The 26,556-nt window shown below is 41.6% G+C and overlaps 1 pseudogene; it reads left to right on the top strand.

The window, feature by feature from the left end:
- The window catches only part of LOC133632209 (neurogenic locus notch homolog protein 1-like), an 82,905-nt pseudogene that overhangs the window by 38,691 nt on the left and 17,658 nt on the right, over nucleotides 1-26,556 (top strand).

Consider the following 26,556-nt stretch of genomic DNA (forward strand, 5'->3'; position numbering starts at 1 on the left):
TTGGAATTTTGTTCAAGTGTGACATTAGCGGATTATCCACATATGGTAGACATTGTGTTAGGACTTGGTCAATGTGTTGACCTCAGATGCAGAGACGGGGGGGCAAGCTGGAATCAAAAAAGGAGAGTCTTTAATTAAGACCAAAAGGTTAACAAAAGGTGAGGGGGCAAAAGCGCACACCATATAACATAGCCAATAAGCGGGAACCTCAGAGGTCGGCAGGGGGAAAGGCCAGGGCACACTGAGCAAAGGAAAAGGCCACAACAGATATCTTCTCCACCTCAGGGTGGGAAAAAAAACACACGGAGGTTAGCTGTATAATAACAAGGGCGAAAAAACGTACCCGGACTTGGAGGTCAAGCCACAGCATGCGACGTGGAAGAAACAGGAAACAATAACCAGCAAGGCACAGCTGTCTGTGCCAAGCTTAAATAGTCCACGAACTGATTAGCTGCAGGTGTGCCTCAAGGTCCGCCCCTCGCCCAGGAAGAGTGAACTGGAAAAAGAGGCACAAAAGGGAAAAGGCAGGCACAAAATAAAAGTGAAGGCAGGAGAACAATAAAACACAACACATTTACCCAAACATCAGCCAACTTAAATGTGTGTAAAACCGACTACGACATCATGTCGACGATGAAACCCAATGATGGAAAATGCTCTGTTTGTTTTAACCAGCACAAGTCACTACACTAACTTTCAGCCTAATCTGAAGTAAAAAGTGTCTTTCTTTTAACTTTTATGATTCATGGCAATGCACCTTCAACTTGGAAGAAGTCTTTCTTCGTGTGTGTGCAATGCAGTTTGAAGAGTCCTGCTTCAGAAACCTGCGCCAGTAGAAAGATGGATTTTACAATATACTACTTTTAATGGGGGCCTCTGTGACTACTATCTATGGCAACAAAGAAGACAATGAAACAGTAAGTAATAACAGTAGGTTAGAAAAGTGTGGATGATGTTAGCAATGTTAGCTTTGTTACCATGAATTGATTAACGTGGACCCCGACTTAAAGTTGAAAAACTTATTCGGGTGTTACTATTTAGTGGTCAATTGTACGGAATATATACTGTACTGTGCAATCTACTAATAAAAGTCTCAATTGATCAATCAGCTTGCGTTGTTGTGTAGCTATCTTAGCCCTCTAATGTAAGACAATAGCGTCACTGTCCTCTGGCAAAATAGAGGATGGTTTTCCTAAAAAATACTTCTAATTGGATCAGTGTTTCGGTGTTTGGCAATGGACGAGTAAGTTATATAATATATTATTACGTTCGCGATGTAGCTCATAGCTCATAGCTCATAGCTTAGTTTATAGCCTTGACCCTCCATTGTTTACAACTCAAAGCAGCTGTGCAGCGGAGTTATTTACATGATATAGAATAGTAAAACCTTTTATTGTCACTATACACATGTATACCGTATTTTTCGGACTATAAGTCGCTACGGAGTATAAGTCGCACCGGCCGAAAATGCATAATAAAGAAGGAAAAAAAACATATATAATTCGCACTGGAGTATAAGTCGCATTTTTTGGGGAAATGTATTTGATAAAAGCCAACACCAAGAATAGACATTTGAAAGGCAATTTAAAATAAATAAAGAATAGTGAACAACAGGCTGAATAAGTGTATGTTATATGAGGCATAAATAACCAACTGAGAACGTGCCTGGTATGTTAACGTAACATATTATGGTAAGAGTCATTCAAATAACTATAACATATAGAACATGCTATACGTTTACCAAACAATCTGTCACTCCTAATCGCTAAATCCCATGAAATCTTATACGTCTAGTCTCTTACGTGAAGGAGCTAAATAATATTATTTGATATTTTACGCTAATGTGTTAATAATTTCACACATAAGTCGCTCCTGAGTATAAGTCGCACCCCCGGCCAAACTATGAAAAAAACTGCGATTTATAGTCAGAAAAATACGGTACATCCAGGGTCTAGGATTAGAATGTTACAGACTCTGTAGAAGTTTAACCTTAGCCAACCTATCGTTCCAACCTGTATGTCAGCCAGGCTTCGTTCCTCGCTCTTTTCCGCCAGCATTGCCCGCTTCCTTATTGCGGGGACGGGCGAATGCGCACTCAACGTGAGGAGGCATGGTGAGGAGGTTCATTCTCATCTAACAATTCTGCCTCTCAAAATGAACCACTTTTAAATAAATAAATAAATAAATGATAAATGGGTTATACTTGTATAGCACTTTTCTACCTTCAAGGTACTCAAAGCGCTTTGACAGTATTTCCACATTCACCCATTCACACACACACTCACACACTGATGGCGGGAGCTGCCATGCAAGGCGCTAACCAGCAGCCATCAGGAGCAAGGGTGAAGTGTCTTGCCCAAGGACACAACAGACGTGACTAGGATGGTAGGAGGTGAGGATTGAACCCCCAGTAACCAGCAACCCTCCGATTTCTAGCACGGCCACTCTACCAACTTCGCCACGCCGTCCTTTTAAAGGGATTTCTAGCACGGCCACTCTACCAACTTCGCCACGCCGTCCTTTTAAAGGGAGACAAAAAAATGGCTTGAAAATAGGTCTGTGAAACTAAATCTATGCAATTTTTTCACCAAAGACCCACCATTACATGTTATGTAAACCACAAGGAAGTGTTTTACATAACATTTAAATGTAGAAACAAAATCCTGATATGACCCCTTCAACATGCGTGCATTTAAAATAATTGGAGGGGACATCCTTCAATATTATCTGTGTATAAATAAAGGCCTGCCCTAATGGACAGCCGGCCCTGTCTGCAGTTAAGTAAACACCTACCTACCCCCTATATGAGGAAATGCGGTATTTTATCTTGATCAGTGATAACAGCTGTGTTGAATAAACACACATCACTACATGTTCATGGTTCTAGCTAAGTTGCAGAGGGAAAATTCGCAGCAATACTCCCTTGACAGATTTGCTTCTGCGGAGTCTGTCTCTTGTGGTTGAAACCACCTGTTAGGAGGCACTTTATCTCTTCATCAGACAACATCTTACTCGTCTCTGGATTGTACCATCATGACACAAAAGAGGGGAAACATCTGAGATGAGAGTAACCCGGCACCAAAAAGAAAGAGCGCCTGCTGGTGGATTTTGAATCAAAAGGAGGCTTGAATAGTTCGGGGTAAAAGGTCAAGCTGGCTCTTTATAGAGGCAGTTAGGGAGGGGGTAAAGAGCTGAGGCAAGACCAGAGAATGCACATTGTGATGGAAAAGTTTTTTTGAAAGGGGGGCGCAACTGCATCAGTTTGGCGTTGCGTTGAGCAGACAGGCCTTCCTTTGTCTGGCGGTCTTGGTCAGGAGGCCGGACAACTTTCACTCTACCCTTACACCCACCCACCTCTGTAAATGACCCCCTCCTCTCTCCTAAACCCCGTGTTGAATGGTGCTGAATGGAAAGAAATTGCATGGTTGGAGTAGTTGTTATTTAACATGCAGATTTCTGATTCAGGATTACGAGTATGAGTAGTTGGATGTGGTGAGAAAACAGTAGCCATGCCTTTGTGTGTACACACATACTCCTTCACGCACACACGCACACAATTAAACCCTCTTGTTGTTTTTCTTCCCAGGCTTTACCGGCCACCTCTGCCAGATCGACATTGACGAGTGCGCCAGCACGCCGTGCCAGAATGGCGCCAAGTGCACAGACGGGCCAAATAAGTACACCTGCGAGTGCACAGAGGGTATGCAAAACAGAAAGTACTAGGGGTTGACGGTACTCCATAATCACAGTTTGGCACAGACTTTGAGTTTAAGTAAGGCAACAAAATGCAAAACTGCTTAGCCTTTGTGTAAACAGCTTTATAAAACACAAAACATACCATAAATAACCAGGAAATGTTCCAATTAAAATAAGTAATACCGTATCCTCTACAGTAGATATTTCTTTAGTCAGATTTACACATTTCAAAAAATAAGCCCTGTTAATAACAATTTTAATAATAATGTATTAGATCTTGACACACAAAGCGCTTTACAGTGTTACCCAATATTTACTCACTCCTCATTCACTAGGGTTGTAACGGTACACAAAAATTTCGGTTCGGTACGTACCTCGGTTTAGAGGTCACAGTTCGGTTCATTTTCGGTACAGTAAGAAAACAATAAAATATAAATTTTTTGGTTATTTATTTACCAAATTTGCAAAATCTTCCACCAAAAATATTTTTCTTAGTGGAATAATTGATGTGAAGTAATCGGAACCTTGGATAGGTCAATAATTCCTAATAACATTGATTTGATTCAATATTATGTTTTGAGCAATGACCGTTTGAAAGAAAAAAAAACAGCTTTGTTTTATTAGTCAACATTTAACCTTTAAGCTTTTTTATTTCACTTTTGTTATGTTTTTGTTTATTTTAATAGTATTTTTAGAATGTGCCATGGGCCTTTAAAACATTAGCTGTGGGCCGCAAATGGCCTCCGGGCCACACTTTTGACACCCCTGCTATAGATAATAAAAAATTAAATGTGATAAATCTATGGATAAAAAGCAGAGCCTGGCGACGCATGCGCGTTTATCATAACTCTCTCTCTCTCTCTGTCTCTGCCCCTCCCTCACCAATGCTGCTGCTCGCACAATTTGTTTTGTTTTTAACCCCTTCTTAACCCTGAACGTACATTGAAAATACACGCAACCCTAACTCAAAATGCCGGACATTTGAGGCATTTAAGAAACTCCGCTCTGACAGCTCCGCAAAAGAGGACATGTCCGGTGAAAAGAGGACGTATGGTCAGTCTATCCTAGCCCGTTAGCTGCTACCATGTCGTGTGTTGTGCCTCGGTGTGCATTGTTTACACAACGTGCGTTACACTACTTAATATGTCCGTGTGGAAACTCGTTCGGTACACCTCCGAACCGAACCGAAACCCCCGTACCGAAACGGTTCAATACAAATACACGTACCGTTACACCCCTAACGTTCACACATCACAGTAGTGCAAAATAGGAATGTCCTCTGCAGAGGACACTTTGCATGTGTGTGTCATTATTAGTTCCAGCTTGTAGCCCCATCCACATCTCTACTGAACACTGCGTTCGTCTTATCCACTTGTCTTGGCCCGACTTTGATAGGAAAAGGGTTGTTCAAGTTCTGGCTTCTCCTTTGCATTATTGCTAGCCAAACGTTATGGAGTAGATTTGGACTGTATCGCGAGGCAGTTACACTCATTCAGTGTGTTTGGTGGGGGAAATCAGTACGCCTCTTTACAGTATCAAATATTCCGTACTGAAATATCCCATTACAAACACATGTATCGTTGCACTCCTAGCAATTATGTATAAACGTTATTCCTTAATAAAATGGGTTTCTTTTTGTAGGCTACACTGGGAGGCACTGCGAGACGGACATCAACGAGTGCTACTCTGACCCGTGCCACTATGGCTCCTGCATTGACGGCCTGGCTTCCTTCAGCTGCCACTGCCACCCGGGTTACACCGGCCGACTGTGCGAGACCAACATCAACGAGTGTCTTAGTCAACCGTGCAGAAATGGCGGCGTCTGCCAGGACCGGGAAAACGCTTACATTTGCAATTGTCCCAAGGGGACCACAGGTACAATAGGTGGAACAAACAGATTTTTGGAAGATTTAACCGTTCTTTTATGGTGACTGAATGTGTTGTTTCTTCCAGGAATCAACTGTGAAATCAACATTGATGACTGCAAGAGCAACACTTGTGACTATGGGACTTGCATTGACAAGATCAATGGCTATGAGTGTGCCTGCAAGCCCGGCTACACTGGTAAGAAACTTGTACAGGTGGTATTGGTTTAATAAGGCCTGGGTTAAAGCTGTTATTTGGCAGGGGATGTGGCTCAGACTCTGTGAGGTTTAACCAAAGCTGCAAGGGAAGCAGTTTTTTGGCAGTAAAAGACTCACTTTCTTCCTTTCAAAAAAGAGAATCCTACAAATTATAAAACAGTGTCTTCCTACAGTATGTGTATGCCGGTTCAGAAGCTTTTTTCCCATATGTCATGTCAGTGTAAAATGGTAAGTGGTCTGTATTTATATAGCGCTTTACAATACCTGGAATGATACCCAAAACGCTTTACAATATACACCACATTCACCCATTTACACACACATTCACACACTAATGGCGGAAGCTGCCATGCTCGGCACTTACAATGACCCATCAGAAGCAGTCAGGGGTTCGGTGTCTTGCTTAGGGACACCTTGACATGGATCGAACCGGTTTCAAGACAGCCACTCTACCCACTGAATAATGCCGCCCTCAGCGTGAACAGTAAAACTCAGAATCTTTTCAAATCCGACGAAGGCCTTTTTCGTATGTGGTCATCCAATAATTGAACATGTTTCCAATGCAACTGCAGTTATTTTGACGCACAGGTTGCGTTCATCCTAAATCTATGCGTCATTAAAAGGTAGTTAACGTGGTAGGCCACACAACAGCCAAGCATACAAATAGCACATAAGCCTGACATACCTATACATGTCCTTAATTGAATAATATTACAGTCTGAAACACGACATTTGTCAATATAAACAAGTATCAAATAATTATAGTTGCATATTAGTTACAGATACAAATTCTCCAAGGCAGAATTATCCAGTAACAAACGTGTCATTCAACTTACTGCGTCATAAGTTGAACTTAATTACTTAAAGACAGCATAACTCCATTTCTGACAGTTGATAATAAGTTGGTTAGTGTTTTTCACTAACCATTGTTCTCTGTTTGAGTAATTTTACTTGATAAAGCCTTTTTTAACATTCCACACTACAAAATAATAAAAGTATGTATGATTTGGGTTATTGTATCAGGTCAATATTGCTATCGGCCAATACACAAGTCTCAAATATCGGTATTGTATCCAGAGTGAAAAAGTTATATTGGGACACACCTACATTTTAGTGACTTAACTTAAATATTCCGCACCAAAATGCTGTCAGCTGTGTTGAATTTGTAGGTTGTTTTCTATTCTGCTGTTTAGCAGCTTTTATTTTTTATTTTTTTAAAAGCTTCTAAAATATACTTGCAGCGTTGTCGCACAAACAGATGAAGAGAGCAGAGCAGCGAGACAGCACTTCTAACACCTTTTCTCTTACATATTCATAATTTCTGCATGTGTTCGTACCATTTAAGACTGGTCCGTGTCTTTGGTATGTGTAGCATTCAAATTTGAGCTCAATTTAACCGTACCATAGTAAGGCTGAAACGACGCGTCGACGTAGTCGACGTCATCGGTTACGTAAATACGTCGACGGCGTTTTTGTGCGTCGACGCGTCGCATATTTACGTCACGCTACCGTCATGGCGAAGCGCAAAGCAGACGATCAAAGCAGACGATGCGAGCGAGGGGGAAAAATCACGCCAAAAGTCGTCAAAAGTGTGAAAGTATTTCAATACACAGCCTAATAATGTTGTTGTATGCACACTGTGTCGAGCGTAAATGGCCTATCATAGCAGCACAACGGCTATGAACGAACATTTGAAAAGAAAACCATCAACTAGTCAATTGTCCGCGTGAGCATACGTTGTCATCATTACACAACAACATGAATGTGTCATTTGTATCTGCTAGGGGTGTAACGGTACGTCTTTTGTATTGAACCGTTTCGGTACGGGGCTTTCGGTTCGGTACGGGGGTGTACCGAACGAGTTTCTAAGCTAAAGCTAACTTTAGCTGCTAAAGTCTTAACAAGCTGCTTTGCTCATTCTGCCTCTGTCTCAGCACGCAGCATTGTCCCACCCACACAACCATCTGATTGGTACACACAAAGCATTATCAGCCAATCAGCAGTGCGTATTCAGAGCGTTACCAGCCAATCAGCAGTGTGTATTCAGAGCGCATGTAGTCAGCGCTTCAGCGTCTAGCAGATAGGTGTTTAGCAGGTGAGCATCAGGCAGCGGACTCTCCCCAAATGATAATAAACACCTCCCAGTCAACTACTAGTAACATCACTATGAGCCCGTTGACCTTCTAGGAATATAAACTGCAGCTCAGCTCACTAGCAGTCCTGGCTTGAGGTGAAGGCTAATTACCTCTCAGTTCCAGCCACATCGACCCCTTCTGAGCGCCTATTTTCAGCTGCTGGGAATATTGTAAACAAGAAAAGAAGCAGAGCATGTAGACATGCTAACCTTTCTTCATTACAACTGTTAGTCACTCACTGGAATGAGTAGAATTGGTTATTGTGTACTGTGTTGGACTGGATGTTTATTTTGCACATTTTAAAAGCAATACTTAATGTTTACAGTGCTCCAGAATATTTAGATTGGCACTTTTTTGTATTGGATGTTTATCTTTATTTTTGCACATTTTAGCAAATAAGCAATACTTTCACTTTTGTTGAAATGTTTACACTGTTGTTACAGAATATTTCGTTTTACACTTTTTTGTATTGGATGTTTATCTTTATTTTTGCACATTTTAAAGCAAAATAAGCAATACTTTTACTTTTGAAATGCTTATACTATTGCAGAATATTAAGATTTGCACTGGATGTTGACTTTTATATTTGCACATTAAAAAGCAAATAAGCTACTTTTAATTTTGTTAAAGGTTAAAAGTTTTAAATGTTTACATTGTTACAGAATATTTAGTCATGGTGTTGTCAATGTTGACTGAGTGGCCATACTTCTTTTTTTTTGCAAATAAAAGCCATGCCTTTTGAAAAAACTGGCCTACATTTATTTTTTCATCTTCATTTTGAATAAAAAAATAATCGGTAAAAGGAAAAATAATCTATAGATTAATCGAAAAAAATAATCTATAGATGAATCGATAGAAAAATAATCGTTAGCTGCAGCCTTATACCATAGTTCACTTGCAAGCGATCAACCGATCTCTACGCTTGAAAAAGTCTGCATTCTCACTGTCCTTGTTGGTTCTTAAACCCTTTCAAATAACTTTACCAGTACATATTACGCCAAATGAAAGCACTGAGACCAGTGGTTGCATTTAGTGCAGGTTCTAGGGTTATATCAGTGCTTTGCAATAAGATGGTTTACTGCTTATTTTCTCTATCACGACACTGCTATAATTAGTTGTAAGCTTTGATGCAACTTGAGATTCTACGAGACAGTGGATTTTAGGACAGGTTGTCAGGTGTCTCAGGTGACCTGTTGACAAGAAAGGTGCAGTGTTGGGGAACTTATGTATAGACAGAGGAGTCCAACAGATGGCAAGCAAGCTGGCGAATGAGCACGCTCCTCTGAGGCTCGACGGGTGTCGATTTCCCCGCTCCACCCTGTCCCTAACCTGCTGCTGTTTCGGACATGCAAGCTGCCTAGCCCGCACAAAGAGGACACACACATAACCTCTGTGGCGCACACAGTCACTCGGGATTTGAGTGGAAGAAAAGATTCACTGAAAGATTCCTGAAAGTTGAGATTTTAAAAGCTTGGAAGTCCCTTCCTGGAATTAAAGCTATAAGGCTTCCTTTTATGTTGTGTGTGGCAGAGGCCTGAATGGCACCGCTGCTTCAAGTAGCCGACAAAAGGAGCCGAAACTATAAACCTTGTGGCGGCGTTGAAGATGAAAGAGCATAACAAAAATAGCTATCTCAAATGTGCACCCTCTCTTTTCCCCGTAGGCACCATGTGCAACATCAACATTGACGAGTGTGCCATCAACCCGTGTCACAACGGCGGCACCTGCATCGACGGCATCAACAGCTTCACCTGCGTGTGTCCGGAAGGTTACCACGACGCCACCTGCTTCTCACAGGTCAACGAGTGCCTCAGCAACCCCTGCATCCACGGCCACTGCGAGGACAAGATCAACGGGTGAGGCCACACCAACTGAGGAACTGACTTAGTCATTTTATACTGAGCCGCCAAGATAAATATGCACATACTGGTAAATGTGACACTAAGGGCATCATTTTAAAAACAGGCGCTAAACAGCATGTGCAAAAAATAAAATTGTGTATACTATAAGTGGGCATGTTGCGTATGATCTACTAAGATTATGTATACAATTGATAACTGGTATAGATTACCTTATTTAAATGAGGTTTTTGTGTGTACTATGCGGCTTTCACCATGGAGACACTCATTTACTACACATTCATGTTATAATGCTCCTACCTGTTGCGTATTGCTATATTTTGAAACATGCAACAGATCTTTATGTACCACTTTTTCTGGATATTGTAGAAGCAGTCCTGCAGTGCATCTTAGACTTTGACTTAGACTTCCTTTTTTATTGTCGTTCAAATTTGAACTTTACAGTACAGATAAGAACGAAATTTTGTTACATTAGCCCATGGTAGTGCAAGATAAAAAAGCAATAAGGTGCACATATAAATAAATAAATAGGTTACTGTACAGATAAATATATTGCACTTTTCCATATGCATCCACGTTTATGGATATACCGTATGTTATATTGTCTTTTTTATTCCAGCGAGTTAATCCACTTTGGGGGGTGTTGAGGGGATAGTTATGATGCGTTCAAGAGTCTTACGGCCTGAGGGAAGAAGCTGTTACAGAACCTGGAGGTTCTGCTTCCGCAGCCTCCATCTACAATGGAACCCACTTTTTTAACCTCATAAGGCCCAAGCTGTTTGTTTACATGCTTTTTTTATTTCTCTTTGCTATTTGGGTTTATTGGACCCTAATTAGAATAAAAACTAAAAATCATCTTTTGATATGATGTACTTAGTCCATAAGTACACAAACGTGTACTTCATGTGTAGTGACATTCACATTTTTATTTTTACACTTTTTTTTTCAAATTCCATTGTATGTTATACTCTTCTGACACCACCAGACAGCAGTATAAGTGTCCATATGTCGGCATAAGACCCCAATTCAGTAGTGTCCACAATTTGGGAAATAAGAGCTAAAAGGTGCTGTCCACGCATGTGGCCACTAAGGCCTTTAGAGGTTTTCAAGCACTAGGTGTGCCATGGGAGATGTTGGCACTAACTACGAGCGTGCGCTTAAATATTCCAGGTGCAAGAAAATGCATATTGCAAAAAAATGTTTTCATATATATGAAAAAAGGAACATCATTAAAAAGACGCCAGAAGACACCAAACACATGTTTGTTTTAATAAGTCCCTTAAGTTATTATAAAAGGATATTGTTGGATAGACAATATGTCTAATATTTTGACACACCATATATGTTGATTTACTAAGATCTAAATACCACACGCTAATCAGCGTGTGCAAAAAAATTAAATAGCGTGTACTAAGAGTGGGCGTGTTGTGTGCGATTTACTGTTACCAGTGCATGTGCAATTGAAAAGTGGTGCAGACCGCCTTATTTAAATGAGGATTTTGCGTGCGTACGGGGTTGTCATTTCCTGCACATTCATGGTATCATGCTCCTCCTACCTGTGTGAGATGTGTTGAGCCAGCAGCACATATCTATCATCTGTGACACTTTTTCTGAATCGCAATCTAGACAACAGGAACATATGCACACTGAAACTTAATTCTGTGCGCAAAGCTGTGGATCGCAATACCAGCGCATTCGTGCCCCTGCAATGACTCAAACGCAAGAAAATGCATAACGTCTTTTCATATTGGAGATATATTATAGTTATAAATTTCCTTAATTAAAGAAACTAACAACATTAAAAAAAACGCCAGCAAACGACAAAACGCTTCAATTTAATTCATTAATCAGCCCCATAAGTTAAAGTTAAAGTACCGATGATTGTCACACACACAAAATTATTCTCTGCATTTGACCCATCACCCTTGATCACCCCCTGGGAGGTGAGGGGAGCAGTGAGCAGCAGTGGTGGCCGCGCCCGGGAATCATTTTTGGTGATTTAACCCCTTGATGCTGAGTGTCAAGCAGGGAGGTAACGGGTCGCATTTTTATAGTCTTTGGTATGACTCGGCCGGGGTTTGAACTCACGACCTACCGATCTCAGGTCGAACACTCTAACCAAAGTCATCCAGCAGCTATACAATTATAAAAGGAAATTGCTTAATTGACGATATGACTAATATTTTATATTTCTGTCAGTCCAAAATGTTGACATACCCACAAAGGACAGAGGATCCTCTGGCCATCGTCTGGTCCTGCAGCCGTGTGTGGGACTACTTCTGACACATGCTAAATAAATTGCAAAACAGTGCTCCCAAAATGGTGATGAGTGTTGATAAATCACATTGTGTGTGCTAAATAATTATATTTGCATCTTTTTCCTCCCAGTATTTGCTGATTAGCAAATATTTTGCATACTAATGAAGACAGAGACGCAAAATGGATTGCACGCATTTTTCTGCACATTTAACAGACACAATCCACTTTGCACATGTTTAGTAGATCAGCTTTGCGTGTTGTATCAAGTTTGCACGTGTTTTAGTACACGCAAACCTTCAGTAAATTAGGCCGTTAGAACGCAGCTGTTGCGCAATTGTTCCTTTATCACAGTTTGCGCGTCCTTTCTATATGTACTAAAAAATAAAAGCACACAAAATTTCAGTCTTGCATATTTGAGACTTTTTTTCTTGAACATTAGCCTCATATGTGTTATTTTATCCTGTTTTTTTTATTCCAGATATAAATGCCTGTGCGACTCTGGCTGGAGCGGCAACAACTGCGACATCAACAACAACGAGTGCGAGTCCAATCCGTGCATGAACGGGGGCACGTGCAAAGACATGACCAGCGGATACGTTTGCACCTGCCGCGCAGGCTTTACTGGTCAGTGTGTCTTGCACACACACCTACAGTACCATCACTGTTTTTAAATGTGTGTGTGAGACGAGCTCTTTTTGTTTGCAACGGCAGGACCAAACTGCCAAACCAACATCAACGAATGCGCCTCCAACCCCTGCCTCAACCAGGGGACGTGCATGGACGACGTGGCAGGCTATAAGTGCAACTGTATCCTGCCTTACACTGGTATGAAAATGTTATTCCCCGCACGCACCTCAGTTCTGGCATTTCTCCACTAAAGGGCTGTTTCCTGCACTAGTGTTCTTTAACTTAGTGGAAAAACAGGAGAAAAAATTAGCCTTAATTTCAACAGCTTTCCATTAAAGATCCGCAGCAAAACTTCCTCAGCATTCTACGTCTCCAAACCTTTGACCTCCTGTGATACACGCATCCCTCGATACGAGAGCTGGGAAACATTTACATGACATCTCGTATGTTATTTGAGCAGATAGCAATGGGAAGCGGCGTTCTTGTATTTCATTTTGAGTCGTCTTTTTTTTTTTGTTGGAACAACTCACAGAGGACAAAAGTCTTCTGCCTGCGCTCGGGTGGGAACAGGTCGCTTGACACATTTCCTGTTTGCCTGCTTCCCGTCTCACAGAACAGCAAATGTCCTCACAATGGCCGGAAGCCACAGACTGCTTCCTGTACGAGACGTGCGTTGTGGAAAAAGATAGGGAAATGTCTCCGAAAGGCCTCTAATAGTGACGGAACCCGGAGAAAATCCTGCGATAGCACCGATTGAAAGATGGTCTTCTTTCGTCGGGTTATCTACCGAGTTCACGACTGCTTTGCGATGTCACACGGTTCAAGTGGAGCATACCTTGTAATTAGGATTTTTTGTTATTATGTGTTTGTTACAGGAGAGAACTGTGAAAGTGTCATGGCCCCTTGTAGCTCCAAACCTTGCAAACATGGGGGAGTGTGTCAGGAGTCTGAGGACTATCAAAGCTTTTCCTGCGTCTGCCCGGAAGGATGGCAAGGTAAACACAACAATGATGTCATCTTCTAATGAGGCCTAATTGATAAGCGGCTATATCAGGGGTTTCCAAATTATGGCCCGCCGACATCTTCAGTTTGGCCCCCAGACGTCACAAGTTTAACAAGAAATCTACAGTTTCATTTAAATTAGATGTTTGTCGAATCAACTGCAACTTTGCTACCCTCATGTGGACAATTTGAGTATATCAGGTGAATGACTAAGGGTTTTAACAATTGAAATTTGCACAGCATTTACCTTTATGAACCAATCCAAACAACCTTTCCCACTCAAGGCACAAACTGCAACCAACACAAAAAGACCATGTGTGTTGACACAATCGATGTATCAATCAATCGTTACACTCCTACTTAAGAATAGAATAGAATAGAAAGTACTTTATTGATCCCTGGGGGAAATTCAGCACCACAGTTCGCTCACAATAGACAGTAATAATAATAAATAATATAATATATTATATATATAATATATAAATAATATAAATATATTCTACATATACTCTACATTTAAGTCAAGGAACATATGCATTATACAGTCTTAATATCTAATTAAAATAATCATTAATTATGTATACATTATATTAATATTATATATAGAGATGTCCGATAATATCGGACTGCCGATATTATCGGCTGATAAATGCTTTAAAATGTAATATCGAAAATTATCGGTATCGGTTTCAAAAAGTAAAATTTATGACTTTTTAAAACGCCGCTGTATGGAGTGGTACACGGACGTAGGGAGAAGTACAGAGCAGTTGCGTCTCCCAGTCATACTTGCCAACCCTCCCGATTTTCCCGGGAGACTCCCGAATTTCAGTGCCCCTCCCGAAAATCTCCCGGGGCAACCATTCTCACGAATTTCTCCCAGTTTCCACCCAGACAACAATATTGGGGACGGGCCTTAAAGGCACTGCCCTTGCGTGCCGGCCCAATCACATAATATCTACAGCTTTTCACACACACAAGTGAATGCAAGGCATACTTGGTCAACAGCCATACAGGTCACACTGAGGGTGCCGTATAAACAACTTTAACACTGTTACAAATATGCGCCACACAAGAATGACAAACACATTTCGGGAGAACATCCGCACCGTAACACAACATAAACACAACAGAACAAATACCCAGAACCCCTTGCAGCACTAACTCTTCCGGGACGCTACAATATACACCCCCCGCTACCCCCTCCCCTCCCCACAACCCCGCCCACCTCAACCTCCTCAAAGCTGCTGTTTTGAGGCATGTTAAAAAAAAGAATGCACTTTGTGACTTCAATAATACATATGGCAGTGCCATGTTGGCATTTTTTTCCATAACTTGAGTTGATTTATTTTGGAAAACCTTGTTACGTTGTTTAATGCATCCAGCGGGGCATCACAACAAAATTAGGCATAATAATGTGTTAAATCCATGTCTGTATATATCGGTATCGGTTGATATCGGAATCGGTAATTAAGAGTTGGACAATATCGGAATATCGGATATCGGCAAAAAAGCCATTATCGGACATCTCTAATTGTAACACATGAGTTTCACACCAACACCAACAGTTTAAAGCACATGCAGCGGGAGCTGCTGAATGCTGACCATTCATGATACTGTACGTCAAATCGGGAAGTTGCCTACAACCACAGCTGTTTTTTGACCAGCGATTATTCCCTTTTGTAGATAACGCACCCAGGTACTATACATAGGACAATGTTCCTCAACCTGTTTTGAGCCAAGGCACATATTTTCAATTGAAAACATTGTAAAAAAAAAAAAAAAAGTTGTATGAATGGCAACAGGTACTGTAGTAACATACACATGTTAATGATGTGCTTTCTGCCATTGAGTGGAAGATCATTTCATTGTCATTGTCAGGTACGCTAATATGCTGCATCACAGTGGTTAGAAATAAGAGTTACAGGAGGAGTTCCTAATTGGATGGTTTCTTATTAATTGTGTGTCCCCCCTACGTATTTTCAGGGCAAACCTGCGAGGTGGACATTAAAGAGTGTGTGAAGAACCCCTGCCGTAATGGCGCTACTTGCCAGAACACCATGGGAAGTTACCGCTGCGGCTGCAAACCGGGCTTCACCGGGCGCAACTGTGAAACCGACATTGACGACTGCAAGCCCAGTAAGCTCTCTTGTCTGTCTTCCTGTCATTCTGAAACAGGTCTTAAACACAATCAAAAAAACGTTTCCCTTTCTTCAGATCCGTGCAGCAACGGAGGCCTGTGTGAGGACGAGGTGGACGGATTCTTGTGTACGTGCCAGCCGGGCTTCCGAGGCAACACGTGCGACGAAGACATCAACGAGTGTGAGAGCAACCCGTGCAAGAACGAAGCCAACTGCACGGACTGTGTCAACAGTTACACCTGCACCTGCCCGCCAGGCTTCAGTGGAATCCACTGTGAAAACAACACCCCTGACTGCACAGAGAGGTATGGCACAAAGCTTTTCTTGTCCACTGCTGCCCCCTCTGGTGAAATACTCTATTACAACAGCTTCACTTCAATATTGACTGCATTTTAAACTGTATGGGCTTGTTGAACTTATTTTAGGTTATTATGATTATGTATTTTGAATCAATTTTTCGCTTCTTTTTTTTATCTGAAGCTCCTGTTTTAACGGCGGGACATGTGTGGACGGCATCAACACCTTCACTTGCTTGTGCCCATCTGGCTTCACCGGCAGCTACTGTCAGCACGACATCAACGAGTGCGACTCCAGACCCTGCCTGAATGGCGGCACCTGCCAGGACAGCTATGGCACCTACAAGTGTACCTGTCCTCACGGCTACACGGGACTCAACTGTCAGGTAAGTGTACTGAACTGTGTGTTTACAGTAAGGGTTTAACGGTACACAAAAATTTCGGTTCGGTGCGTACCTCGGTTTAGAGGTCATGGTTCAGTTCATTTTCGGTACAGTAACAAAACAACAAAATATAAATTTTTGGGTTATTTATTTTCCAAATTTGCAAAATCTTCCACCAAAAATATTTTTCTTAGTAGAATATTTGATGTGAAGTAATCGGAACCTTGGATAGGTCAATAATTCATAATAACATCAGTGTTTCCCATAAACTGCCAAGATACCTGTGGTGGTGGGGGCGTGGCTGTGGGCGTGGTCACCATGACATAATCGAGTAATTTGCATAATTTACTACAATGATATGATTTTCTCTAAAAAGGCTCAAAAAAATTTATACTTACTAATTAATAATTACAGTTTTGTTTTAAACGTCCATCATCCATCCATCCATCCATTTTACAATATAATTACAACACTTTATGTACATATTTGAACAATATGTTATTCACTGAAATATATTTATTAATTGTGGTTCTTACAAAAAATATATCTTATAAAATATAAAAGCTAAAATGTCTCATAAAGCTCTGCCCCTTTAATTAGTGCATACTAAATAATTTAACTTTAGCCTGCTACTACAACCATATTATTTACCAGCAACATAAAGTGAAACAGAGGCAGAGGTGTCCTGCCACAGTCAGTAACAAATAAACAGAAAACAGTAGTGGTGGTAGATAGACACAGAGCTTCATCAAACATCTGATCCACTGAACAAAGAGCTCCAAAAATCTTGAACTTTAGACTGCCATCAGTTTTACTCCCTACACTTAACCATGTGTTTCCTACTGCCTGCAGACTTTGCACCCTTTGTTATATACACATGTTGTGTTTCTAATATAAATACATTTAATAAAGTCAAATACAAATAAGGCAACAAGAGAAGTATCCTACACTTCTCTTTTGTAAAGTAAATCTGAACAGCCGATATGGGCATCTACATCAACTGTATGATTTGCCTGAGAAGCTGGAGAGGACAAAAAATAAAATAAAAAATAAAATAAAATAAAAACTTTTTTTTTTTTTTTTTTTTTTTTTTAAATTTTTTTTTTAATTATTTGTGGCGGACGTATTTCTTTCGTGGCGGGCCGCCACAAATAAATGAATGTGGGAAACACTGAACATTGATTTTGATTCAATATTATGTTTTGAGCAATGACAGTTTGAAAGAAAAAAACAGCTTTGTTTTATTAGTCAACATTGCAACTTTTTCTAAATGACATTTACCGGTAACCTTTAAGCTTTTTTATTTCACTTTTGTTATGTTTTTGTTTATTTTAATAGTATTTTTAGAATGTGCCGTGGGCCTTTAAAACATTAGCTGTGGGCTGCACACTTTTGACACCCCTGCTGTAGATAATAAAAAATTAAATCTGATAAATCTATGCATAAAAAGCAGGGCCTGGCAACGCTTTTGAAACTTTTATTAGTAGATTGCACAGTACAGTACATATTCCGTACAATTGACCACTAAATGGTAACCCCCGAATAAGTTTTTCAACTTGTTTAAGTCGGGGTCCACTTAATGCGCGTTTATCATAATTTTCTCGCTCTCTCTGTCTCTGCCCCTCCCTCACCAATGCTGCTGCGCGCACAATTTGTTTTGTTTTTAACCCCTTCTTAACCCTGAACGTACATTGAAAATACTTGCAACCCTAACTCAAAATGCCGGACATTTGAGGCATTTAAGAAACTCCGCCCTGACAGCTCCGCAAAAGAGGACATGTCCGGTGAAAAGAGGACGTATGGTCAGTCTATCGTAGCCCGTTAGCTGCTAGCATGCCGTGTGTTGTGCCTCAATGTGCATTGTTTACACAACGCGAGTTACGCTACTTAATATGTCCGTGTGGAAACTCGTTTTGTACACCTCCGAACCGAACCGGAACCCCCGTACCGAAACGGTTAAATTCAAATACACGTACCGTTACACCCCTAGTTTACAGTGTTTCATTTTTTATTGCATATTTTATTGAATGTTACATATCCCTACGTTAGAATCTGGTGCGCTGGTGCGACTCGTCGCCTTGTAAGAACGGGGGCACCTGCTGGCAAAGGGGGACCACTTACAGCTGCGAGTGCCAGACTGGTTGGGCGGGGGTCTACTGCGACATACCGAGCGTCTCCTGCGAGGTTGCAGCCAAACAGAGAGGTAAAGCCGTTCATTTCTGGTGTATGTGTTTTTCAACTCCTTAACTTAACAACCCGAGCTTGTGCCTACAGGGGTCGATGTCGCCAATCTGTGCCGTAACTCAGGCCAGTGCCTGGATGCAGGAAACGTCCATCGGTGCCGCTGCCAGGTTGGTTACACCGGAAGCTACTGTGAAGAGCAGGTGGATGAATGCACCCCCAACCCTTGTCAAAACGGAGCGTCGTGTACGGACTTTCTGGGAGGATATTCATGCAAGGTGAGGAACCAGTGCAAGATTAAATATTGAAGGAAACTTAATTGGCACTTTAAACTTGGGTCAAAACGGCCTTGAGGCGCTGCAACGATTAATTGATTCATTTGATTAGAAAAAGCTTCGATTAATCGTTAAATGAGTGTAACTAATACAACTTATTAAATACGAACTGGATGGAGTGCCCGGAACTTTAATTAAAAGTTGTATTCAAACACATGGGTGCATGTGAGAACATTTTCGCATATATGCAGTTTGCATGTTAATCCTAATGAGTTGTCCAAATAACAAACACAACTTTTTCAATGAATGCCTGTTTAATTCTTTGTGTGAAATTGTTGCAGAATGTGCTTTCGTCTTTGGTTATTTGAATGTCAGTGACTGCTCTAATGAATGATCATACTTTGCCTTTTTGTTTAACTTGGTTCTCACCCTAATTTATTACCTGTTTTTAAGCTATGCTCAGTTTTTTTGGCCTGTGTGTATATTTATGTATATAATACATATATATATATATGAGTGTGTGTATATATACATATATATATATATGTATATATATATATACATACACTACCTTTCAAAAGTTTGGGGTCACCCAAACAATTTAGTGGAATAGCCTTCATTTCTAAGAACAAGAATAGACTGTCCAGTTTCAGATGAAAGTTCTCTTTTTCTGGCCATTTTGAGCGTTTATTTGACCCCACAAATGTGATGCTCCAGAAACTAAATCTGCTCAAAAGAAGGTCAGTTTTGTAGCTTCTGTAACGAGCTAAAGTGTTTTCAGATGTGTGAACATGATTGCACAAGGGTTTTCTAATCATCAATTAGCCTTCTGAGCCAATGAGCAAACATATTGTACCATTAGAACACTGGAGTGATAGTTGCTGGAAATGTGCCTCTATACACCTATGTAGATATTGCACCAAAAACCAGACATTTGCAGCTAGAATCGTCATTTACCACATTAGCAATGTATAGAGTGTATTTCTTTAAAGTTAAGACTAGTTTAAAGTTATCTTCATTGAAAAGTACAGTGCTTTTCCTTCAAAAATAAGGACATTTCAATGTGACCCCAAACTTTTGAACGGTAGTGTATATATATGTATATATATATATGATTATCTATATCAATAACTTTATTATATTTTACTTTTTATTATCCTACTTTTGTTGATGTGAATTTGTTTTTTAAAAAAAAGAATGAAGGTTATTGCAAGCAGAAAAAACTTTTGTTTATTTTAACTATTTTATATGGTGTATTCAATTAATCGAACAAACTATTTGATGGATTACTTGATAACTAGAATATTCAATAGCTGCAGCCCCATTGCATATTAGAACCATGTGATTCCTCTTTGCCAATCAGTAAAGAAGGGTATTATAACAAAAAAGAAGGTACCATTGAATGTAATGAAATTACTGATATATCATTATTATAACTGCAACAATACTAATTCTACTTTTTTGTCATATATATATATATATATATACATACATATATATACTGTATATATTTGTATAAAATATGTATATAATGTTTTTTACATATAATTTAAATTTTTTTGGTACAGATACAGGAGGGTAGTAGTGCCCTTGTGCAAGCCTCCATTAGATCAAAAATATGTTGTATTTAAAATTAAAAGCTACCTTAGTTGATCAAATACATTTTTTAGTGCAATAAACACAAGACAGTCCTAATGAACAGGCCTATTTATAAACAGCATCCACCTCTAGAAATGTTAATCTCCCCTCAATAAAGGATAGGCCGGTCTTTGCAGTATAGAGACCAGGGGGGAAAAAACGCCAGGTAATCAAAATCTTTGTTTCATGTCAGCCATCGATTGAACTCTTCCCTTCTCGTCTTCTTTTTCTTCCTCCTCCTTGGCGTCACAGTGCATGCCAGGCTTCGTAGGGACCAACTGCTCGGACGAGATCAATGAGTGTTTCTCCCAGCCGTGCCAGAACGGGGGCACCTGCATTGACCTGATCAATACCTACAAATGCTCCTGTCCCCGAGGGACCCAAGGTCAGCAGGCCCAACACACACACACACCACTCGCCATCCTCTCCTCACTTAATTAATTAGGAAAATCCCCCTGTCATCTTTCCTCTCTTTCACTCTTCAATTATCCTGCAAAATATGCCAAAATTGTTCCCGATTTCCTGTGCCTACACTAGGCGTGAACTGCGAGATCAACATCGATGACTGCACCCCGTTTGCCGATCCCGTCACCAAAGAGCCCAAGTGTTTTAACCACGGGAAATGTGTGGACGGGGTAGGGGGCTACCATTGCATCTGCCCACCAGGATACGTGGGAGAGCGGTGCGAGGGGGACGTCAACGAGTGTCTATCCAACCCCTGCGACCCGCGGGGCACACACAGATGCATCCAGTTAGCCAACAACTACCGCTGCGAGTGTCGCACCGGATTCACTGGTACAAAAACACACACACACACACACACACTCTGTGTGGGCGCTGTTTGGTGGCATTTTTCATTTATTGATTTTGTTCATATGTGGGGATTAAGAGGGATGTATTTTTGCGTGCATGTTTTTTGTTGGTTTGGTATAATCCCCGCTGATTTTAAATGAAACCCAACACAATATTGCCGAGGTCAAATCAATTCCCAGTTCATGTGACAACTCTATTGATTTGAAATCATAAGCAATCCAAATTGCATGACATAACTGGCGGATAAACATGATCTGTTACAACTGTCATCTGATTAAGTTCCTAAATTATTTATTATAAGAGCACAAGTATATGTAGTACAATTAAACACATATTTATTTGGTCCATACCACTGTCATTTTGTATTTAATCTAATTAATAATATATGTATGTATGTATGTTGTGTATATATGTATGTATATATAAAAATATATACATATATATTTTATTATGTAAGTATTTATGATACATTATTGTATTTTGCCAACACTACTTAATTTAATTGATTGTACTTTTTTATTAAGTATTTTATTATAATAATTAGACATAATTTGTCTTATAATTTGCATCACTATTTTTTTATACAGTGCTTCTCCCAGGGCCATATTTGGCCCGCCACAATTTATGTAGTTAGGTCTTAATCTTTCTTACTAAATATATTTGTTCTTTCAACATTGACAAAAAAATGCATGTACTGCATTAAATTGTGTATCTTTTAAACTTTAATATTATCTGTACACGCAAGAAATATATTACTATTTATGTAAACAAAAATACATAAATATTTTTTTGTCACCTTGAGTTATGATTGCAAAGCAATTTATTCATCAATTTGTATGTAAAATATATTTAATAATTCAATGCACAGGCAATAATATATTTTATAATTAATAATACTATCATGAGGCAATCATACATTTATTGTGACGATCGGTCACTTCATTTCTGTTTGTCTCCTTGGTTTTTGTATTACTTCCGGTCAGTGCTCTTATTTTGTTAAATTTCCTGTTCCGCGGAGCACTGTTTTCTCCTCACCTGCCGTTGATTGGCAGCCGGTCCACACCTGCTGCCAATCAGCATAGGTCTATTTATGTTTTCGCTGGAGCACTCCTCAGTGCTCGATGATAGACTTCTATGTTTGGAACAACTCTGCAAGACTGCTTTATTTTCTGTTTATGTTAATTAAAATCATCTTACCTGCACATCCTCCTCCTGGTTCTTGCATCTTGGGGACACACAAACTGCAGCCATGCGAGTTCCTCACAGTATCATCGAGCCAGAATGCTGTGTCCTCGCGAGAACCCCTGTCGGCGACGCACAGCCGACGTTCTGGACCGCACAATTCATAGAGGACTTGAAAGCCAGGTTTGTGCGGTCCCAGCCCACAGCAGGCTCGGACCTTCTCCCTCCGCCTCGACCGCCGGTTCCGGCTCTCCGACCGGCGCGGCCACCGCCGCCTTCCTTCCTCCCGGCTAGGCCGCCGGCTCCGGCTCTCCGACCGGCGCGACCACCGCCGCCATCTTCCCCGTCGCCTGCTGTGCGTCCTGTCCCGGCTCCACGGCAATCGCCTGTGCCGGCGCGTCGACCTCCGGTTCCCACACCGCGTTGCACGCCGGTCGCAGCCCCGCGTCTTACGCCGGTCGCGGCGCCACGACGACCAACACCGGCTGAGCGCCCAGCACCCGTTCCTGCTCCTAGGCAGCTTCCAGCAGCTGCACCACGGCTGCTATTCATTCCAGCACCCGCTCGTCCTGCCAGTCCGGCGAAGGCTCCAGTGGAGCCCACCATGATGTCCCTCCTGGCCTCCTGCTGGGACTCGGCTAGGGACGTGTCTTTTTCCCTCCTCCTGGCCCCCTACCGCCCGTCCCTGGTTTTCGCACCGGGGGACATCAACAACCCGGAACTCCTTCTCCCAGTGGTGAACGGCGTCTGGCATCCGCCTACTGGAGGGGGGGCTACTACCAGCAGCGGTGCAGCCAAGCACACGCCGCTGTCATCCCCGCCATCGTCTCCTCCCACGGAGACATCATCGTCTCTGGCGGGCTTTCGCACGGCGCCGCCATCTCCATCATTGGTGGGACTCCGCACGACACCGCCATCTTCATGGTCGGCAGCGGATCCACCCACGACCACATCTCTGGCGGGCTTTTGCAGGGCGCCGCCATCTTCATTGTCATCATTGTCGACAACTCCGCCCATGACACCAGCTTCATCGTCGACGACTCCGCCCACGATGACATCTTTTCTGGCGCGCCTTCTCACGGCGCGGAGGTCTTCCGCGTCACCGGCGGGACTCTGCACGGTGCCGCCACCTTCTTCGTCGGCAGCGGATCCACCGACGACGCTGTCATCATCATCGTCGCCGCCAGCTGCGCGACCTCCTCCTTGTCGGCCACTAATGTGGCCGTTCCGTGGTCGCCCACCTCGCCAGTGGCAGCGGCGTTCAACGCGTCGCCGCCACCTGAATCTCCCTCGCTGGCTGCGAGGACATTTGGCCTGGCGACCCTCCACCAACTCCTCCCTCCACCCTCCCGTCAGTTTTGGACTTTTTTCCATTCTTGTTTCCAGGGAACATCTGGAATCTGTTCCTTGAGGGGGGATCCTGTGACGATCGGTCACTTCATTTCTGTTTGTCTCCTTGGTTTTTGTATTACTTCCGGTCAGTGCTCTTATTTTGTTAAATTTCCTGTTCCGCGGAGCACTGTTTTCTCCTCACCTGCCGTTGATTGGCAGCCGGTCCACACCTGCTGCCAATCAGCATAGGTCTATTTATGTTTTCGCTGGAGCACTCCTCAGTGCTCGATGATAGACTTCTATGTTTGGAACAACTCTGCAAGACTGCTTTATTTTCTGTTTATGTTAATTAAAATCATCTTACCTGCACATCCTCCTCCTGGTTCTTGCATCTTGGGGACACACAAACTGCAGCCATGCGAGTTCCTCACATTTATATTCATATATATTCACTGTTACAAGCGGCCCTCGGAAGTTAGCCATAACTGCAATGTGGCCATCTATTATAGTGTATCAAGAATATCAATCCATTCTTAAGAGACATCCAAAATAGTACTACCGACCTACTATTGTGGTCGTCTACAACTATGGATTTATAGTTTGCCTATTTGTGATGTCACTGCAGGTCAGCGCTGTGACGCTGTGTTCGATGGCTGTAAGGGTAGACCTTGTCGTAATGGGGGCACCTGTGCTGTCGCCAGTAACACCCCACATGGCTTCATATGCAAATGCCCTCCGGTAAGTCTGCGCATACACTCTCACACAGCACACAAGGAGTGTGTATTACTTTTATTCATCTTTTTTAATCATGCAGGGTTTTACTGGCTCCACATGCGAATATGACGCCCAGGCTTGCGGCAGCCTCCACTGCCGCAACGGAGGCACGTGCATCTCCGGCCAAAAAAGCCCCAAGTGTTTCTGCACGCCGTCATTCACGGGACCCCAGTGCCAGTATCCCACCGACAGCCCCTGCAACTCCAACCCCTGCTACAACTTTGCCACGTGCGAGAACACCTCGGAGGAGCCCTTCTACCACTGCGTCTGCCCCGCCAACTTCAACGGCCTCTGGTGCCACATCCTAGATTACAGCTCCCGGGGGGGTCCTGGCCATGACATCACGCCGCCGCCGTCTGTGGAGGTGGACGTCGCCTGCGAGATCCCGCAGTGCGAGGAGCGCAAGCACAACCAGGTGTGCGACGGGCTGTGCAACAACCACGCGTGCGGCTGGGACAACGGCGACTGCTCGCTCAACTTCGACGACCCGTGGAAGAACTGCTCGGCCTCGCTGCAGTGCTGGCGCTACTTCAACGACGGCAAGTGCGACTCGCAATGTGACAACGCTGGATGCCTCTATGACGGATTTGACTGCCAGAACCTGGAAGGACAATGCAAGTAAGTACTACATATATTACAAACTACACTGCAAAAAGTCAGTGTTCAAAAACAAGAAAAATACAAAAATGAGGGGTATTTTATTTGAACTAAGCAAAATTATCTGCCTATAGAACAAGAAAATTTGGCTTGTCAAGACTTTCCAAAACAAGTAAAATTAGCTAACCTCAATGAACCCCAAAATACCTTAAAATAATTATATTCTCACTAGTAACAACTAGGGATGTCCAATAATATCGGCCTGCCGATATTATCGGCCGATAAATGCGTTAAAATGTAATATCGGAAATTATCGGTATCGTTTTTTTTATTATCTGTATCGGTTTTTTTTATTAAATCAACATAAAAAACACAAGATACACTTACAATTAGTGCACCAACCCAAAAAACCTCCCTGCCCCCATTTCTTTCTGTTATCAATATTCTGGTTCCTACATTATATATCAATATATATCAATACAGTCTGCAAGGGATACAGTCCGTAAGCACACATGATTGTGCGTGCTGCTGGTCCACTAATAGTACTAACCTTTAACAGTTAATTTTACTCATTTTCATTAATTACTAGTTTCTATGTAACTGTTTTTATGTTGTTTTACTTTCTTTTTTATTCAAGAAATTGTTTTTAATTTAGTTATCTTATTTTTTTTATTTTTTTTAAAAGTACCTTATCTTCACCATACATGGTTGTCCAAATTAGGCATAATAATGTGTTAATTCCACGACTGCATATATCGGTTGATATCGGTATCGGTTGATATCGGTATCGGTAATCAAAGAGTTGGACAATATCGGAATATCGGATATCAGCAAAAAGCCATTATCGGACATCCCTAGTAACAACTGTACTACTATATGAGTACATATTTTCTATTGTTTCATTGAAAATAAAACTGTTTTAATTATGAGACACAATTGTGTCAAAGTCATGATTTTTTTTTTTACATGCTTGAAATAAGAAATTATTACTTTAAAAAAGCAGTTTTATACTTGTGAGTGTTGATGACACAGCTTTGCAACAGTTGATATTCTAGTTTCAAGCATGTTTTACTCAATATAGGTCATCAAATCTCAGCAACAAGCTGTAATATCTTACTGAGATCATTTAGGACCAAAACCCTTAAAACAAGTAAAACACTCGAACATAAAATCTGCTTAGTGATAAGAATTATCTTATCAGACAGAAAATAAGCAATTATCACCCTTATTTGAAATATTTAATCTTACTTAGATTTCAGTTTTTGCAGTGTAATACAGCCACTCA

This window comes from Entelurus aequoreus, linkage group LG17, assembly GCF_033978785.1.
Source record: "Entelurus aequoreus isolate RoL-2023_Sb linkage group LG17, RoL_Eaeq_v1.1, whole genome shotgun sequence".
Classification (NCBI taxonomy): domain Eukaryota; kingdom Metazoa; phylum Chordata; class Actinopteri; order Syngnathiformes; family Syngnathidae; genus Entelurus; species Entelurus aequoreus.